Source organism: Galeopterus variegatus, unplaced genomic scaffold, assembly GCF_000696425.1.
Source record: "Galeopterus variegatus unplaced genomic scaffold, G_variegatus-3.0.2 Scaffold539, whole genome shotgun sequence".
Classification (NCBI taxonomy): domain Eukaryota; kingdom Metazoa; phylum Chordata; class Mammalia; order Dermoptera; family Cynocephalidae; genus Galeopterus; species Galeopterus variegatus.
Window position 1 is genome coordinate 93,693 of NW_007726650.1, and position 21,407 is coordinate 115,099.

The window sequence follows — 21,407 nt, forward strand, 5'->3', positions numbered from 1 at the left end:
ATGTCCCGATTCCACTGATGGGCTTACATGCCATTAAGAGTCTCTGTACTGCACTGAATGTGCCAGGTATTTAACTGGGGACTGGTACTAATTTCAGAGCTAATACTGAGCTGTTCCACATCAATGCTTTCAGCAGGTGGCTTGAACTGACAGGGTAAAGAAAAAAGTGAGAGAAAATTACCATTGTACTTTAGAATTTCTCTGATTGAATTGACTGATTATACTGTCAAAGGAGCATTGGGAAGCTGGCAGCGTTATGGGCAGTAAAGGAATGACAGAATTCTTTTAGAAAGCGCTCGTCTGTTGGTTTTTGCACAACCAAATATTTCAAAATAATACCGAGGTTTGATGTGAGGTTTTAATTCAATACTTGTGAAAATTCGTGCGTTCTCTGGTTTGTCTTTTAGAGCAGACACTCCTATAAGAAGAGCCAATGGTTTTCCTATTACCATTTTTCTCTTATACAGCGAAGTATTGAAACACTCTATTCAAATTCCATCAATAAATGTTAAATGACATTTTATATTTGCTAAGAAGTTTTATAAAGATTTCAATTTTGTTAAGAACTTTTACTTATTGGAAAATGGAATGGAGAACTTATCAAGTGACTCAGGTGAGAACTGTTTGTTTTACATAATCAGACTTGTATGATGTTCTTTAATCTTCTATTTAAGAATAATTCTTACCAGTCACAAATATTATTCTCAGTTGTCTCCTAAATTCTTGATTACTTATTGTGAAATTCTACATTATTTAAATATTCTAAGTATTTTTAAATGGTTAATTAAAAAAAATTACATAGCTATAATATCCTGATAACTAGTACAATAACAACATGGTAGCTAGTATTCATTAACTACTTGCCATGTGTCAGGTACTTTACTAAGTGCTTCACAGTGTCTCATTTAATCTTCACAATAACTACATAAGGTAATTTCTCTTGATATACCCATTTTACCAGTGAGGAAACCAAGGCACAGAGAAGTTGAGTAACTTGCCTGGGTACCCAAAGCTAGTAAAAGCAGAGCTGGGGTGCTGACTCTTGAAACCTCAGTAGCACAGATGACAGACTTTTTTTTTTTGCTGTCAATTCACTGACTTCCTTCTGTACTGGTGACAGGGAATTAATACAATAATTTCCCTTTTCATGCTTATCCCATTATGAATGTAATAGGACTTTTTGATATAGATTCATGAAAATTCTTCAGGGAATGGTTTAAAAAATGTGGAAAAAATGTACTGAAATATTCTGTAAAAGGTATAAGAGAGACAAATTTAGCAGAGTGTAAGTTAGGTTTGGGGCAGAAAAGAAATCAATCAGGATAAATGGGTCAGCATTCATCATTGGTTCAACAAATACGTATTGTACTAGGTGCCAAGCGTTGGGCTTGGCCTGTCGGAAAGCACTGGGTGATTTATTTTTGTTGGGTTGACTCCCTGGTGGTATTATTCACAAACAACCTTTCGATGTAAATAGGAAGCTTTAATTGCAGAAGAGAAGGGTTAAAGTCTTTCTGGTTGGACTATGGTGTGCGAGTTTTGTTTCACTGCATAATCTAGTAGGCTATCCTCGTATTATTATTCTGATGCAGTGTAACAAACCAGCAGGAAACTGCATTCCATGAGATTTCTATGGGGACTATAGAGAATTTGTTCCAATGCTTACAGAGCAGCGGCTTGTAGCTTAAAGTAGCTTCAGGGCTAATGCGAGGAGCTGTGCAGTTCTACTTGCTACTGAACTGTAAAACTCAAAGCATGTGTAGTGTAAATAAAACAATGTCAGTAGAATTGTTTCTAATCTGGAGGCCCGATCAGGGCATTGGTTGACAATTTGTTATTGTGAAAAGAGAAAAAAAGGCAGAGAATTTGAAATATTATGCCACCCTGTAAATGTGAATACCTGTTTCTTTGCTTGGTTTGAAACTTGTTCGCTCTAATTTTTTTGCAGTTCAATTGGAGGTAAACTGGGAAGAAAGAATGTGTGTTGTTTGCCCCATACACCCCTTTCCCTGAAACAAAATAACTGGCAGGCGGAGTGACACTTTCTGTGACAAACTTACTCAGCTTAGGCTTATAGGGGATAAAGGAATGCATTTTTTGAGATGTTTGTTTGATTTCTGTCTTCTGTCTGCATTCCATAAGTACTTAGTGTCCCCCATCCCCAGGGAGTGGTTAGCAGTGCCTCTCTTATGTTAATAGAAGAATTGTCCTGTCTTCTTTAGCTACCCTGACGTATTTGATGGTTAATGTTGCTGGGTGCCAGCACCACCAGGACTATCTGTGGTCTCCCTACCATGCCTCTCTGTGATTCCTCTGCCACTGCCTATGCTATGGTGATGATAATCTGCCAGGGCAGTGTCACAGGCCTGTGACCTGAGAGTCACAGTAGACCCCATGCTTGGTTTAATTCTCAGCTGTCATTCTCTTGAAATTCTTAATAATGTTTAATCAAGGGGCCCCACCTTTTCATTTTGCCCCAGGCTCTACAAATCCCATGGCGGGTCCATTTTGTTTTATGAGCCTCTTCCCCATCCCTCACCCCAGACCGGAGGTTGCATCTTTCAGCCAGATCAGATGTTGTCTCAACTATGAAGCCTTCTAATTCCTTAATAGCCATTAGTAACTCTTCCCTTTGTGTGGACCTCAGGGGCAGCCTGCATTCCACCTGCCTTGAGCTCATGTTGTGCACATCTGTCTCCCACAGTACATGGCAGGATCTTGGAGGGAGGGCAGGGACCCTTCAAGAACCTTTGTATTCTTTTTCCTCCATATCCTAGCCCAGTGTCTTTCAGCACTCCATAAATGCTTGTTGAATTAAAGTGAATTAAATAATTTGCCCTTTTATCTGAAAGAGTAAAGAAATTTACATTTAATATAAGGCCCCTCGAAAGACATATTGCCTTCCTTTCATTTCTCTTCTGATGTGGAATTATGGTGCTGGCTTCCATCGAATGTCAAATGGGATGAGATGGTACACATTTGATTCTGCCTCACTTATAAATTTGGGGTGGAAGAAATATAAACGAAATCATTTTACTAATTTTAAGACATTTAAAGAGTATGGAAATTGAGCATAGGAGGGAAAGGTTAACTAAGGCTAAGGGAAATGCTTTTTGTTTCACTTAGCTTATCACTAAGTGGAGATTTAAGGGCACTGTTGTTTTTTCACCAAACTTCCCCATACTGCTACTGGATTTCCTCTTACCATAATTTAAGTAAGATATTGTAATAGTTCAAATTATTTGAATTCTGCATGTTTCACAAGGGCTATTTTCATATAGGGCATATTTCATAACATGATTCCTTGAAACTCTTACAGAATTGAATTCACAATGCTTGGTGTCTACAAAGGACATAGAATCCTAGCAGTTTAGAAACCTATGTTTTGTTTATGAGCTACAAAAGAGAACACAGTTGGCTGTACCACAGAGATTGTTAGCAGAAGGGCCATGATCAGCTTCAGAGGTTCCATAAACTCTCAGACTGTTTGCAAAATATATTTCGAGAGCATTCAAATCTCTTTCTGGAGAGAAAGTTTGCAAAGCAGCTTCTCCAAGTGTCCAAGACAAGTTAAGAACCAGTGAGTTAGCAAAAATGGAAAATCTAATGGATATACACATGTATGTATATAATCTAAAGATAAATTAAAAAGTCAGTTTATTGAAGACCAAATCCTGTTGAACATGCATTTGTACTGTTGAAATCTGAAAGCTCTGGACTGTAAATGTTGCATCCATTGATTATCACATCATTATTTTTCTGAAAATAATTGTAGAGGATAATACTAATTTTCATAAGTATAGATTTACGTATTTATGTATATGTTAGAGTCTTAAGTCCTGGATTTGTTCATTTTTGGATGTGCATTTTGAGCAATGTGACATTAAGAAGCAGAGAAATTAGGCAAAACACAAGTCATTTATCATGCCACATAATAATAAAAGAGAATTGCTAACTGCTACATTTAGAAAAAAAACCCAGCTTCAAACCAGAGTTATTCTGGAATATGGGAAGTTTAAGACAGTAATTGTGACATACCTGTGCAGGAGAGTAATATGCTTTCATAATAACATCACTCTGAACTTCTTGTGCATCTCTCAGAAATGAAATGGACAATGATGACAGCCTTGCCTAGTTTTTGTGGCTCGTGTTTCCATTTAGCTTTCTTTTCCTTATGTGGTTTTTTTTTTTTTTTTCCTCCTCGGCTGAGTTCTGAGCTCTCTGAGCACTTAGGAGCAGCACAGCTAAGGAGGAGCCCAAGATTGCTTACAGAAACTTGGCTTGAACTCCAGGCCAGGCCAAGGTATTCATTTGGAGCACATGTGCCTCTTAAATATGCAAATGTTAAAGTTAAGATGATCTCTGAAACTAGAAATCCTGGGATAGTTGCAGTTCTCTTCGGTATACTTTAGAGACCACTTACTGGGTGCTGAAGGGCATTTAAAGATGAACAAGACTGGCCTTCGCCCTGAGCACAGAAGTTCACAAGGAAAATAAGACACCTGACATCTGAACCCATGAGACATCCTCAAATGGAACAACTCAATGAAAGCTGTGAGAAGCACATTCTTCCAAAGACGTGGGCCTGCCTGAAAGGGGAGCAATTTGTAATTTTTAAGAAGGCTTTTGAGCTTATTTGGAGTCATTTCCAAGTTGGAACCCAAGTAGTAACGAGGAACGGCCTAAAGATCTTGCATGATAAGTTTCAAGCTGACTGCCCTTTGTTTCTCTCATTTCTGTTTGTTTTTGGTCTAGAGTTTCCTCAACGAGACCTGGCTGGCACAGAAGATGCTTCGTGACTGCATTTGCCTCTCCTGGTCCCCTTCCCTGGGTCTCCTTCTTTCCCCCCACTCCACGCCCAAACCCTACTCCCCTCTTTTGTCCCTGCCATTTACCTTTTCTCCCTGTTTCCTGCTAAGTATGGTTTTCCTGTTGTGATCTTTAACTCCTAGAGAGTCTCAAGCTCTAAGAAAGTAAAAATTGGGTTTTCTTCAAAGAGGGATATGGTAAATGCTTGGCTTTCCCATTCTGCTATGAGTTGAAGATACATTGTGATTTGAGAAGTTTTTCTTAAGGGGTGTACTCTTTTTTCAAAGTTATGCTTTCAGAAAAGAGAATATAATAATATTTATAATTTACAATTGAAAATTTATGGAGAGCTTTTTGGGACTTCTGAAGTCCTCAAATGGCAAGACATAATAGAAATACTCGATGGTCTGGATTTTAATCTGTTTTTAACATGGCCAAATAGTACCTTTTTCTATTTTTCTCAGCACTCTTTTATTTGAGGGCAGACATTTTGTTCACTGATCTGTGGCTGGGTATCTCAACATTTATATTTAATACTTAAATTTTTTTATTGTTCTGGACAACTGTTTCAATCCAAATTCAGAGAGTGGATAGTGTACAGTATTTAAAAAATTTTTTTCTATGCATTCCATTTTTGTTAGGATTTCATTATAGGATTAATCACAGAAATTCAGAATTGAGGGGGCACAAATAAGAAATTTGTAGGCTATGAATACAGAAAGGCTGCCAAGTTTTCAGAGTGCTGTTTTGCATCTATGTTATGCAAATGAGCAGTCATCAGCCTTTGTATGAAAGCAATTTGATATTTAGGAAAGAGCATCGAATTGAAGTCAGACCTGAGTTTTAGTTTCAGTTCTGTGTCTCTGTCAATATATGATTCTGGAGAGGGCGCAGCACCTCTTTAGAAAACTTTTCTTCACACCAGTGGAGGGTGACTTAAAATATAACTTGTAAATGTAGTTCAATGGTTTCGAGATTTTTTACATCATTATAAATACTAGAAAATCATGCTTTATTGAGTCTCTGGGGGCGGGGGTGGATATTTATGATAATTAAAAAAATGTGATTAGATGAATTAAGAAAAAAAACAACTACTGCTATACTGAGAGTTACTTGAGAGTAGTCTTCATGTTTTGTTACTATCCTGCCTCAACACCTGTCATATAGCAGATATTTAAACACTCTTAATTGAATGACTGAAAAACAATTTCTGTGATCTTATCCAAAAATTAAAAATTGTATTCAAAGTAGACTTGATGTTCATTTTGGTTCAAAAGTGGTTTACTTAAGTAAATTTACATCTAGTTTTGTTAGCATAGACCATTTGCCTAATAGGTCCTGGGTAATAGTTTAGGTGATACGTAATTATTTAATTTCTAAAAAAGGCTACTATTAATCATGTAATTTTAGTAAGAGAAAAACTGCATTTACCGAACAGATAGAAACATATTGTTTTATACAATATTAGTAGTTTTAATGTTTTCAAAATTGCTCATTTTGATTTTGCTATAAACTCAACAAAAAATCGAGAAAGAAGAAATTAACCTAATAACTCATACCTTATATAATTTTATAGTTTTGCATGTGTATAAACCATTTGAAAATATTTCAAATATCTTTGGACTTGGAATTAATAGGTTACATTTTATTTTTTCTCTTGAAAAATTACTCCAAAACTAGATAATATCAAGCTAAGTTTCATCATCATCGTCTAGCAAGTTTTATGTGCCAAGTTATGAACTCTCAGATATTAGAGTTTAAAATAGCAGTGATGCCACTATAATATTAATGATAAATGGCATACATTTGAAACATTTAAAAATGATCATAGCCTTAAAGCCAAAAAGAGCTAGAAAATATTAATGGGATAGGAACTGTCCCATGTGGTTCTGAATTATGTATAGCACAAAGAGATAGAAAGAGATAAATTGCATAATAAATCAAAGTTCACATGGTGTATTGTGTATTTTTTAAAAACTACACAAACTTTCTGTTTATGCAGCATGTCAGCTATTTGAAAAAAAGATGAATAGTTCCAGATTCAGATTTATTCCATGAATGAATATTTAGCACCCAATGGTGTTATACTGAATGTAGGAAAATAATTATGGCATATGTTTTACCATGAAGAATTCTAGGAGAGCATTGACTTTCCACTTTGAATGTGGTTTTATTCTCTGATTACTTTGTTACTTTTTGTATACCTTTTGATTTATAAGTCAGGTATTTTAACCTTCCTTTCAAAAACTAGAGCAGTAATATCATTCAGTAGTGTATATAGATTATATTAAGCCAATAATTAATAGGAAATGTTTCTTCTTGATAAATCTGTTATATTAAAACACAATGATTGCAAGAGCATTGCAAACATTGGAAAATGTTATTTGATAAATAGATGAAAATTACTTGTAGAATCCCCTAGCAACCAGAAAAAAAATGTGGTGGACTTTTCTAATATTTTAAGATTCTAACAAGTGCCTCCATGAGGGGGATTTATGTGGTTTGAATGTTTTTTGCAAACATGGTTTACTACAGAAATACTGTGTTATGCTCTTTTTTAAGAGTTTATAACTAACGGATTTAATTAATAGTCCTTTAAACAGCCCGAAAGTACTTCTCTCATTTTGACCTATGGTCTGTGGGTTCTTATTTTTTGCCACTTAAGTGCAAATGCCATTTAGCCAAAAATATGTCTTATCCCGTATACATCACATCATTATGCTCCTAACCAAAAGGACAGTAGGACTACTATAATACTTATATAGGATTTTTAATATACAGCTTTAAAAACTGCAGTGTCTTACATTAAAGGTGAAAGAGACTTGTATGGTTATCACTGTGATAATTGCCTCTAAAGTGAGATGCATGTATGCCGAGTAACTTATTCCTGGAATGATTTTGAAAATGGTACCATAGATCATTCATGCGTGCATTCATTCATTCAACATTTATTACAAGATTATACCCCTAGAACTAAAGGAATGGAAATGTAAATGTTTGTGTCTGTCATCCCTCATTTCTCCATGTGGGTTCAGTTCATCCCCTGCTTCTGCTTATGTCCTGACTTGTCCACTCACCATCCTGTCTGATGGACCCCATCAACTTGTTTGTTGCTCACCAGATCCAAGTGTCTGCTGATCTCCATGCATGATCTTTTCAGGTAAATCAGAGGTGAGGAGATGAGTAAAGCTTGTGAGGAAGATGGTGGAAGCAAAGAAGAAAGTTCAAAATGGAATGCAGATAAAGAGAGCCTCAGAGACAGCTGAGAGAGCCATATGGAAGTACGGGGTGTTTAGCAGTGATGGTGGGAATCAAAGTTGTGTCGCAGGGTTTCCATAGAGAGAAGATGCAAGGGAGGCATATGGACTGTGATGGCCACAACCATCAAGTAACCTTATGGGTCTCTTCACTGGTCTGTTTCATATGACTCACATAGACCAATGTGAAAAAGGAAACAATAAACATTTGGGGGAAAGGATGCTGTCTTTGCAGATATTTTAGTGGTGTAGATATGTCCTAAGATTATTGAATTTTTTCTCTGATAGTTATGCAACGATTTTTATACCTAGGAGCCAGTGAGAAAACTGTAATTGAGTTGATGTGTCTGACAAATATTGATTGACATAATTTAAAATGTAGGTGGTAGAGGCGAAGTACATGTATATTATTAGATTATGCCAAAATTATATTTCTGACAAAGTTCCTATTGTACTTTTCTAGAATTTGAAGGTTTTTTAATAATAGATATCTATTGCCTAGACTTTTAGAACATATAGAAATGCTGTTTAGTCCCTTCCTGAAAACAATGTCATTAAAAAATCGTTTGTATAAAATTATTCTTCATTTCTTTGATTTATATTCACCAAATAAAAACTGAAATTTGATTGTGTGGAGAGAGTTTTGTTTTCATGTAGGAAGCGTATCTATTTGTTTCAAAGGGAAACAAAATAAAATGAAAGAGGTGTTTAAATGCCTTTTATTCATAGTGTTAAAAATGGTTAGGGGAAGAATTCACATTTTTCCTTAACACAGTGTAACAAGCAATTAACTTTTTGGCATAGTGATAAATCTGCTTCTCTAAGAAGGTGTTGTGTGTTTCAATAAGCAGAAATACATGCTAGTGTATTCATTTTTATTGAGTAGTTGAGTGAAAAAAAGTGAATTTAATTCATAAGGTATTGCCTTGGGCTTATTGAGATTTTACATACATCCTAATGGAACAGCATCACATTTAATAGAGCATTATTTTAAAAAATCATCAGTAACAAACCATCTGAAAGTATCCCAGTATTTGTAAAATGTTATCATTTGTAAAATGATCTACTCAGTCTCCTAAAATAAACTTAAAATCAGAAATTCTTTAGTAATGTCGAATCAGTAACAGTAGAGTATGGTTTAACACAAACAGTAAATCAGAGGTTAGTTATCCAGAGACAGGACTTAAAAAAATTCTTGCTGTCATTTGTTAATCCATTTTGTCATGAATTTGTTCATCCAATTTTATTACATAACTGTCTGTTTTTAGAGGGAGTACATAGGTCTTAAGATTACCCATCTAGCCACTTATAAACATAGTTGTGATTTATATACTTCCAGTAAAGACAAATACTGCCTGCTTAGCAAATTATGCCAAAAAATAAAAAATTTTAGTTATATAAATTTTTAAAAATGTTTTTAGATTGTGATTAAATATATTTGTAACATGAAATTTGCCATTTTAACCACTTCTAACTGTAATTCAATGGCATTAATTATATTCACAATGTTGTGAAACCATCATCACTATCTTTACAAAAATTTTCATGGCTCCTAGGCAGAAACTCTGTACACGTTTTAAGCAATAACACCTCCACCATGTCCCCCTTTTTCCTAGCCCCTGGTAACCTCTAACCTACTTTCTGTCTCTATGAATTTGCCTATTCTAAATATTTCTATAAGTGGACTCAAAATATTTCTTATTTTACTTAGCATGGATGACTTATTTCATTCATTTTGTGTTATATGTCAGAACTTTATTTCTTTTTATGGCTGAATGATAGTCCACTGTATGTATGTACCTCATTTTGTTTATCCGTTAATGGGTTGTTTACATCTTTTGGCTATTGTGTATAGTGTTGCATTGAACATTGGCACGCAGGTGTCTGAGTCCCTGTTTTCAATTCTTTTGGGTAAACATCTAGGAGGGGAATTGCTGGGTCATATGGTAATTCTATATTAAAGTTTTTGAGAAACCACAAAACTGTTTTCCATAGGGGTTGCATCAGTTTGCATTCCTCCCAGCAATGTACGAGGGTTCCATTTTCTCCACATCCTTACCAACACTTGTAATTGCCTTTTTTTTTTTATTCTATTATAGCCATCCTAGTGGGTGCCAAGTGAGATCTTGTTGTGTTTTTAATTCGCATTGCCCTAATGACTAATGATGTTGAACATCTTTTTATGGGATTATTGGCTATTTGTATATGTCCCTTGTAGAAATATCTATTCCAGTTCTTCACCGATTTTTTAATTGAGTAGTTTATCTTTTTGCTGCAGAGTTTTAGTTCTTTATATATTCTGAATAGTATACCCTTATCAAATATTTGATTTGAAAATATTTTTTCCATTCTGTAGGTTGTCTTCTCATTTTCGTAATAGTATCCTTTAATGCACAAAAGTTTTTAATTTTGATGAAGTCCAGTTTATCTATTTTTTTTGTTGTCCATGCTTTTGGTGTCATATCTAAGAATCCACTGCCAAATCCAAGATCATAAAGATTTCCTCTATGTTTTTTTCTAAAAATTTTATGGTTTTAGCTCTTATACTTAGATCTTCAATCCTTTTTGAGTTCATTTTTGTAAATGGTGTGATGCAGGATGTAGAGGATCAACTTCATTCTTTTCCATGTGGAAATCTAGTTGTCCCAGCGCAATTTGTTGGAGACTATTCTTTCTCCATTGAATGGACTTGCACCCTTGCAGAATATCAATTGGCCATAGAAATATGGGTTTATTTCTGGACTTTCGATTCTATTCTACATGTCTCTCTTTATGCAAATACTACATTGCTTTGATTACTGTAGCTTTGTTGTAAGTTTTAAAACCAGGAAGTTTGAATCCTCTTACTTTGTTCTCTTTTTCAAGACTGCTTAGTCTACTAGGGGCCGCTTGCAATTCCATATGAATTTGAGGATTGGCTTTTCTTTCTATTTCTCAAAAAAAGGGTGTTGGGATTTTGACAGGGATTTAATTGAATCTGTAGACTGCTTTTGGTAGTATTGACACTTAACTATATAAAGTATCCATGAACGTGGGAAATCTTTTCATTTATTTTTGATAATTTAAATATCTTAATGATAATTTAAATACTGTAAATAATTTAAATTATTATTTAGTTTCTTTCAGCCATATTTTGTAGTTTTCAGTGTGCAAGCATTTACTCTCCATAGATAAATTTATTCCTAGGAATTTTATTCTTACAGATGCTGTTGTAAGTAGAATTGCTTTATTAATTTTTCTTTTCATTGTTCATTTCCAGTCTGTAGAAACACAACTGATTTCTGTCTGTTGATCTTGTAACTTGCAACTTTGCTAAATTAATTTATTAACTCTAGTAGCTTTCTTGTGGATTCCTTGGGATTTTCTGTGGATAGGATCATGTCATATGTGAACAGAGGTAGTTTTACTTCTTCCTTTCCAGTCTGATGCCTTTTATTTCTTTTTCTCATCTAATTGTTCTTTCAGGAACTTCTAGTACAAGGTTGAATAGCAGTGGAGAAGGTAGGCATCCTTGTCCTATTTCTGATCTTAGAGGAAAAGTTTTCAGTTTTTCTCCATTGAGTATGACGCAAGCTGTGGTTTCTGTTAATGTCCTTTATCACGTTGAGGAAAATCCATTTTATTTCTAGTTTTATGAGTGTTCATATCATGAAAGGGTGTTGAATTCTGTCAGATGTCTTTTCTGCATCAGTTAACATGATCATATGCTTTTTTCCCCGTATGTTTTTCTAATGTGGTGTATTATATTGTTGAATCGCTTTTACATTCTTCAGATGAATCCCACTTGGTCATAGTGTTTACTTAAGTTTTTATAACTCGTCTTTACATTTAAGGAAAAAACAATTCATCTATCATATTAGAAATACTTAGAGCTTCTTCTATATGTTAGGTGATGGTCTAAGAGTTTTACTGTGTTATTTTATTTTAAAAATACGGTAATCCCCCCTTACCCGTGGTTTCACTTTCCATCATTTCAGTTACCGCCCATGGTCCACAGTCTAAAAATGTTAAGGTATTTTGAGAGAGAGAGAGAGAGACCACATTCATATATCTTTTATTACAGTATATTTTTACAATTGTTCTGTTTCATTATTAATATAACTATTATTATTGATCTCTTACTGTGCCTAATTTACAAATTAAACTTTACCATATTTATGTATGTATAGGAAAAAATAATATATATAGGGTTAGGTACTATCCGTGGGTTCATACATCCACTTAGGGTCTTGTAACATATTTCCCATGGATAAAGTGGGGACTACTGTAACAACTATTATTATCCTCATTTTACAGATGAGAGTATGGAAGCTTAGAGCTAGTAAATGGTAGAGCAAGGGTTTTTAGCCCCTGTCTCCTTGACATCAGCATCTGACTCCTAACTCTATACTATTAGGTCCGACCTGACACATGAGTCTATTTATAAAACTGCAAAGAAAGAATAATAGTGGCTGCAGCTAAAGAATACTATATGATGGGGCCAGTTTCTTTTTATTTTTTTTTGTGGTGGCTTTCCGATACAGGGACCCGAACCCTTGACCTTGGTGGTGTTGGTGTGTAACACTGCACTGTAACCAACTGAGCACTGAGTTAACTGGCCTGCCCCATTTTCATATTTTTATTTTCCTCAGTTCAGAACTCTTGAAACATAGTAAAACACTATATGACAAATTCATGGGACTAGCGAAAAATGTAATGCTGTGTTCTAATGCCATAGATGAGTAGAGGAATGAATGGAAGAACTATTAAAGGAAATCCAAGGTTAATAGACACAAAATTACAGCTATATAGGAAAAAATAAGTTCTATTGGTGTACAGTTAAGCTAGACATCTATAATAAACAATAATTTACTGCATGTTATCACATGGCTAGAAGAGAGATCAAATGTCCACATCACAAAGAAATGATTAAGTTTTGCAATGATGAATGTGCTAATTACCCTGATTTGATCATCACACACTGTACACATGTATTGAAATATAACTGTTTCCCATAAATATGTATAATCAATACATTTCAATAAAAAATTTTATCAAGCTGTTAAAAAAAAAGTCATGCCCTTTTCATTAAAGCCTTGATATTAATTATTTTAGTTTAGTTTCTATGGTATATGAATGGGACCATATTTAAAAAGTGGTAAATGTAAATACTTAAATGTTTACTCTTTTTGATTAGTTTGGAACTTATTTTGGTGTATTATATAGAGTGAACCTCTAAATGTTTAACTTTTAAAATCTAAATGTATGTTAATCATTCTTCATCATTTCTAAACATCTTACATTTTAGAGGTCAGCAAGATTTCTCAGTGAAACAACGTGATTTTTCCGTGTAAATATTGTGGCATAACAGGTGTGTTGGCTAGTGATAAGATACTCTGCCAAGGAACAAATATATAATTGCACATGAATCCCAGGAAGATGTTTGCCCTGAGGTATATTTGAATGTGATTTTAAAAATGGCATTCTGCTTTTTTCTCAGCATCAGAAATAGCTGCATACCCTATTTTCAATGGTAAGGTTGACACTTTTTAACCCAATATGTTTTATTTTTGATATTCTAAAATATATCATGTGTTCACCTCCCTTCCCAGTCCAGCCCCTTTACCTGGATAATGCCTTTAAATTTTTTTTTGGTTATGTCTCTATTAAGAAGTCTTCCTAGGTGTTCCAAGCCATGGTTAGCTACTCCTAAATTCTTCTGTGGCAGCCTATACTTACTTGTTTGTGGCACTATCCCCCTCATCGTGATTTCTGTTTACTAGTCATCTCCTCAGATAACTCTATATTGCTTGACAGCATAGAATGACCTTTGCTTATTAGTATAACCTGATCTTCAGTGGCTGGTACTTAGGAGATACTTAATTTTTAAAAATAAGTAGATGAATGTTCTGTGTTTTTTGCATGTGGTCCAAACAGTATTAGGGATTCTCAAACAATACGAGGGGTCTCTACAAAGTTCATGCAAAGATTCATATTATCTTTTAATCTTATTTTCCCGTAAATTTTTATTCCCCCATGTCCCGCACCCAATTATTCCTGACCTCCCTCCCAACCCCCCTTTCCCCACTCTGCTTTCTATCCCTGGGTATGTTCTCTCTCTCTGCAAGTCCAACACACCACTGTGGACTTTCTTTCCTTCTTTCTCTTTTAGTTCTCACATATGAGTGAGTACATGTGGTATTTATCCGTCTGTGCTTTGCTTATTTCACTCAATGTAAGTTTCTCCAAGCTCATCCATGTTGTTGCAAATGGGAGAATTTCTTTCCTTTTTGTGGCAGAGTAGTATTCCATGGTGTATATATAGCACATTTTCCTTATCCAATCATCCATTGATGGGCATTTAGGTTGGTTCCATGTCTTGGCTATTATAAACAGAGCTGCAATGACCAGTACCTCATACAGCAGGTTGCAGTGAAAGCCCTTACCAGGTGGAGAATGCCTGTCTCTTGGGCAGGGATATTTACAACTTCAAGAGCGGGGCAGATTTTGCAAAGCAGTCTTCAGACATGATTCCTTTCTTACAGTCAAATTACGATTATTTAAAATTGTCAAAATTAGTCAACCTGCATAAAAGCATTTTCTTATTGCACCATTCTTGTAAATGCACACCACTACACTAGGCACTGGTGGCTGGGAAGTGCTGAGTTTTATGTACATTTACTCTAGGGTAAAAGTCTCACATCAAATTCTATACTTTTTTCCTTTCTTTGCCTATATCATTTCTATTCCAATGTTGTGCAGGTTTTGCCTGACATCTTTGTTCCTAAAAGGAAACAAATCAGGCAAGTGTATAATCACAGAAACAAATAATTGAAGAGTCAATAACACCAAGGTCAAGGGTTTGCCAGCCTAAAAAAAAAAAAAAGTCAAATATGAGTGTTAAAAGAATATGTCAGTGGGACTAGTTGGGACCTGAATTTATGTTGGTTGGTGGAAAAAAGTTTAAGTCAATTAAGGAAACTTCCTAGAAGAAATGTCCTTTACAAGGGCAATGTCAAAGTAAGAAGACATGTTGGGAAGAAAATAGATATGATATAGAAGGTGGAAAAATAGGAATTTCAAAAGTTTATTGTTTTCTAATTTCATGATGGTTATTTCCATCCAGGAGTGGTATTTAAAAGGTTTAAATGACTCATCAGAAGCTAGGTTAGTGCTGGAGCAGGGTCCTAGCGGGACATTGAGTTGTCGCACTAGGTGAGCACAGGGAAGGGACTGTTTAAAAACAGGTATGGAAGTATAACAATATCTTAATAAATTGGTGGGTCCATAATAGAGCTTCCAACTCTCCTTCTACATTCTCCAAAAATGCTGGCACTGTCTGGGTAGTACTGACATCTCTAGAAAGAGGAAAAAGGAAGCCTCTTTGGAATTTATTTTATACAGTTAGAAGACATGAAGGTATTAGTCATTAATAAATTAAACATTTTAGTAAATAGAATTTTCCAATATATTTAGGAAAATTAGCTGCATTGGGTATTGTATGAATGAAGCCTCAATTCCCCAGTATAGTAACTCTGACTTTTTTGTTAGCAGAATAGTGGCTCTGCAGGGACTTGGCACTGCAGCTCTTCTGTGGTCACATTCAGTTTGACTCCCTGGTACCTCTTCATCCTGGTCCCCAAACCCTGCTAGATTTGGCCTGTGGTCAGCCACTGCCAACCTAGAATAAATCACTGTGAATCACTCAGAGAAACCAGAGAAGAAGGGGAAAAGTAATAAGATGCTAAAGGGACAATTTGAGGATTGAGGAAGGGCCAGTGTTTAATAAAGTTCTAGATGCCAGAGAAGTGCATGATCAGTGTCAATTCCACTAGAAGGTCAGCATCTTCAAGCCAGAGAAATGGACAGCCCTTTTCTCAGTGGTGCCCTGGTGCACAGTGCAGTGTGGCATGCAGTGCTTCTGAAAATGATGGATGAGAGCTCAAAAGAAAAATTGGAATAGCATATGTTTTTTTAGATTTGATTTCATGTCATTTGCTTGTTGCCTTAATGTGATCTTTAAGCAAGCAGAAATATTGGAAGCCAGAATTTTAAAAAAGGGAAAAAATAATAGAGAAAAGAACAAAGTTTACTGAAGAGGCTGTCCTTTTAAAGTGTATGTTCTTGGTGCCTTTGTCAGAGATCAGTTGGCTGTAAGTATGTGGGTTGATTTCTGGGTTCTGTAGTGTTCCTTTGGTCTGTGGGTCTGTTTTCATGCTGGTGCCATGTTGTTTTGGTTACTATAGCTTTGTAGGATAGTTTGAAGTCAGTGCATGTGTAGAAGAATGAAACTAAACCTATACATGTTGCTGTATACCAAAATCAACTCAAAGTGAATTAAAGACTTAAATATAAGACCTGAAAGTATAAAAATACTAAAAAAATAGGGGAAACACTTCAGGATGTAAGACTGGGCAAAGACTTTATGAATAAGACCCCAAAAGCACAGCCAACAAAAGAAGAAAATAAACGGGATTACCTCAAACTAAAAAGCCTCTGCACAGCAAAGGAAACAATCAACAGAGTGTAAAGACAACCCACAAAATGGGAGAAAATATTTGCAAACTATACCTCTGGCAAGAAATTAATGTGCAGAATATGCAAGGAACTCAAAAAACTTAACAGCAAAAAACCCCCAAATAATCCAATTTAAAATGGACAAAGGAGCTGAATAGATTCGTCTCAAAGGAAGACTTGCAGACGGCCAACAGACACATGAAAAAATGCTCAACATCACTAAGCATCAGGGAAATGCAAATCTAAACCACACGGAGATATCATCTCACCCCAGTTAGACTGGCTACTATCAAAAAGACAGAGAATAACAAATACTGGTGAGGATGTGAGCAAAGGGGAACTCTCCTACACTGTTGGCAGGACTGTAAATTAATACAGCCCATGGAAAATAATATGGAGGTTTCTTAAACAACTACAGAGAGAACTGCCAATCCCACTACAGATAGATACAGCAATCCCACTGGTGGGTATATACCCAAAGGAATGGAAATCATCATGTCAAGGAGATACCTGCACTCCTATGTTTATTGCAACTCTGTTTGCAAGAGGCAAGATATAGAATCAACCTAAATGTCCATTGATGGATGACTGGATAAGGAAAATGTGGTATATATGCACAATGGAATACTACTCTGTCATAAAAAAGAATGAAATTCTGCCATTTGCAGCAACATGGATGAACTTGGAGAAAATTATGTTAAGTGAAATAAGCCATGCACAAAAAGAGAAATACCATACTCACAAATGGGACCTAAAAAATAAATAAAAGAAGAAAGGAAGGAAGGGAAGAAAGAAAGAATTACAATAATACTTTGAACTTTCAGAAGGAGAGAAAACTATGGTTGCTAGAGTTGGGAAAGGAGGAGGGGGGGTTTAGGGAGAAATTGGATAATGGACACAAAGAATAATTTTGTAATGATGAATATGCTAATAATACTGGTTTGATCATCATATAATTTTACACAAATATGGAGAGTCAACTCTGTACCCCACAAATATGTATAATCAATTATGTTTTGATAAAAAAAGAAAAAGAGAAAGTGCCAGAATATTTGCTGGAACTTATTAGCTATAATAAAGATGGTAGGTATAAGATAAAACCTAAAGATTTTGAAAAATGATCAGAGAAATTAAAATACATAAGTAAATCCAATGTCATCCAGAGAGTTTAATTTTGTGAAGAACACTTCATAATCCAAGATTGGCAAGACACGATAACAGAAATTTCTTGATGGTTTTGGCTACTTTTTTTTAAAAATAAAATTCTGTGAGAACTTGATTAAAAAAGACAGTCCTCTAAGATTAGCCAAATTTGTGAGTTAGTGAGTATAACTGTTAGGTGTCAATTCTGTTAAGTAAGAGAAAATGGAAAGCACCATTTTACTTGAGATTTGTGTTCTCTCTGTAAGCAATGTAGTCATCCTTGTGGTTACTAAGTGGGCATGCACTCTCAGTGTAGCAAATAACCTTCCATATTTTAACCCTTCAGTATAGGCCAGGGTAGGGGTGGGTGAAAAGTTTTATGAAATTCAGTAGTGCTGATAGGTTGAAGATGAAGATAGCACATGGCTATAGAATTAAGGCTAGGAAGTTTCATGTCCTGGTCAGCAGGTACATTATGAAATAAAGGGATGTTTTTTATGTACCTCCTAATTTGCCACCACTTCAGTGTCATGAAGAGTCATTATAGCACTCCTCAGAATAAGATTGTTTGATGGTACAGCTTCAGTCTTTGAGCTGACCTTATATGGCATTTTATGTTCTTATGAATAGGAGATACCGTTAGAGGAGGTGGTGATTTTAAATTTGATAGCTGGGGAACCAAATTAGATAAATCTGAAACTTCATACTTAAAGATGACATCGTCATTAGTATGAATGAGTAGATGTATAATGGAAGTATTGTACAGTTGTGTATATTTATGGAAGCAAAGGAAGAGGAGGGGGAGTCAGGCAGAGGGAGGTGGTATTTACAGAGTTATTCACACGAATATTGAAATCATCCATAATAAGAATTGGGCACTAAAAGAAGAAAGGGATGTCAGATAATCAGATTGTATAGGTTCAAATATGGAGAACAGGCATAAAACAGGGAAAAGGAATATCTCAATCTTGCAGAGTATGGTAATGGGACAAAAAGTCCCTCCCATGTTATAAATTACTGCCTTTTGATTCAAGGAGAATTTTGCCATGATTTCATATTTCTGCAGTGTAACAAAGACATTGTTAATGTGATTTCAAATTCTATCTTTTAAACATTCAATAATTGGGGAGGTTATGTCCAATAATGCTTTTATGTTACCTAATCGGCAACTTGTTAACACTTTTATTTAATATCAGTGAAGAAAAAATTAAAATTAAATGGCTGCTATAAAATGTGATTAGCGATTCAAGTGACAATAATGGAATGTCTCATCTGGGTTTATGCATATCTGTCTCCAGGCCTCCTCTTCACCAATATGTCCCTTCCTACTTTCTGTCAGCCAGTCTTTAGTGCATTTAAATGGCTGCATGTAAATGGCAAGCAGACAATGCTTAGAAATCCTTTTCTGCCTGAAACCATGGCTTCCCCCATCTTTGACATAGATGCAGACAGTAAACTGTACAGTGCTCTTCTGGTTATTACATGTATGTATGATGTTTTTCCCAGTACTATAGTACATTATTTAACAACAGGAACTTTCTTCTTGAAATCTTTCTCCCTTCCCCCGGGTACAGAGATGTATGCAGAATGTTCCATAGGTAATCGATAAATAATTTGATGAGTGGAAAATCAATTAAATGAATAAATCACGTGGACTCTTCAGAAGAGGGCAATTGTGTGTGTTAGGTTTTCATTTCAAATGTACTAACTGAAAGTGTTATAGTTTATTTTAATATTTAAAAATACATTTTATATTTTTCCTGGATATATTTTCATAATAGCAAATATGTGAGTAGTTTGAAATATTCAACACTTTCCTCAAGGGTACATCTCTGCTGCCTTTGTTTTCCGTGTTATTCCTTCAGTTATACCAAATTAAGCAATATCTCATGGCATATAATTTATTTTATAAGTGGTTTAAATAAAGTGCATCATTTCAATTCCTAGAAAACAAGCTTAAAGATTGTAACAAATAAAACAAATGCAACAATAAAATGCATAGATGTAAAGTTGTATTACTAGATAATAATTACCTTCTGTTATCAGTATATTGTTATTATTCTAATCATATTTAGTTTCCTTGCCTTTAAGTTGAACTATGTTAGGGGTGTAACCATTTTGAATGTACTTTTTTACTGTAGGTTCTAAACTTTTCTTTATACTCAGTTTGTGATTATCCACACGGGGATCTGGTCCTGTCCAGTGGCCATGTATAATTTCTCTTTCTTCTCTTTCACACCAGCATGTAAGCTGGCTCACACCTTCCATCAGTAAACAGCCTCTCTTCTCCCTACGTCCCCTTCTGGCTCTTTTTTCTGTTTTGTTTTTCCTTCACAGCCAATTTCTCGAAACAACAATGTATGCTGAAAATGTCCACTTTGTAGAAATCTGGCTCTTCATTCCCAATGCTCCCATTTCCCTTAGAGGAAATTCTGGCAGTAACCACTTAATTGCCAACATCCAGTGGTCTTTTCTTCTCCCATCTTTTGATTTTGTGGTCAACTCTCTTCTTGGAGAAAATATCTCTTCTTGGACTCTTGTAACACCTATCTTTGGGTATTCTTCTGCCTTTCTTTCAGTTGTCCTATATTGCTCCTTTTTAAAAAAAATTTTTTTTTGCTCCTACTCCTTTGACTTTTGATGTACTTCAGAAATCTGCTCTTGGGATTTTTCTGTTCTTGCTCTGTGCTCTGTCTGTACTGGCTCATCTAAGCCCAGGGCTTAAAGGGTCTCCTGTGGGGACACTCTTCTCCACAGGGTCTGCTACTGCCTAGTTTGGGCTCACATGATCTCCTGGCCAGAAAGTTGCAAGGTATCCTGATCATTCCCTCTCCTCCACTTCCCTGGTAATCATATGAGTATACTCTTCATTGAATAAGAGAGATCTTCCCTAAAGTGCATTAAAATCATGCCTCCGCTTATCATCCTTTAAAATTCCCCATTGTCTGAATATAAAGGCCAAATTCCGTGGATGAGATTTAAAGGAATTCCGCTGTCTGATTGTGACTGAACTCTCCAGCCTCGTTATTTACCTCCCTCTTCTACTCCCATCTTCAAGCCGTACATGTCCCATAAGTTGCCATATTCATTTTAGAGTTGATCATTTTCTTCATGATGCTCCTTTTGTTCCAGCACACCCACCTTATTATTGCCAGTATCCCTGAAAACTCTTATTTTTAATGACTTTTCCAATGAAACCTTCCTTGATCTGATTCACAGTAGAATTGTCCACTACTTCTCCTGTGTAGCATCCCAGTACCCTAAGCCATGGTTCTTGTCATCTTGAAGTTCACACTCTAGTTAGGAGCAAAGTCAAAACAAGCAGTTCGAACCTACTGTGATTGGTACTTTATTGGGAGGGACAGGATTGTACAGAGCATGTTAGAAGGACCCTTGACTCAGACTGCCAGAGGAAGTGACTGTTGAGGAGAGATTTAAAGGATGACTAGGTCTTATTTTGGTAGGGGAGAAGAGGTAAAGAAGAGTGATTCTCCAGGAGAGGTTCTGGTGAGTAGAGTGAGAGAGGAGCTGACTGTTCTTTCTCGGTATGGCTGGACTGTAAATTTAGGGTGTGGAATGGAGAAGAGAGCAGGACAGGTACACACAAGGCCTGTGAAACATGTTGCTGAGTTTGGAGCTTATGCTAAATACAGTGTGAAGCCACATAAGTTTCTGAGTAGGAGAGAGACCTGAGAAGATTAC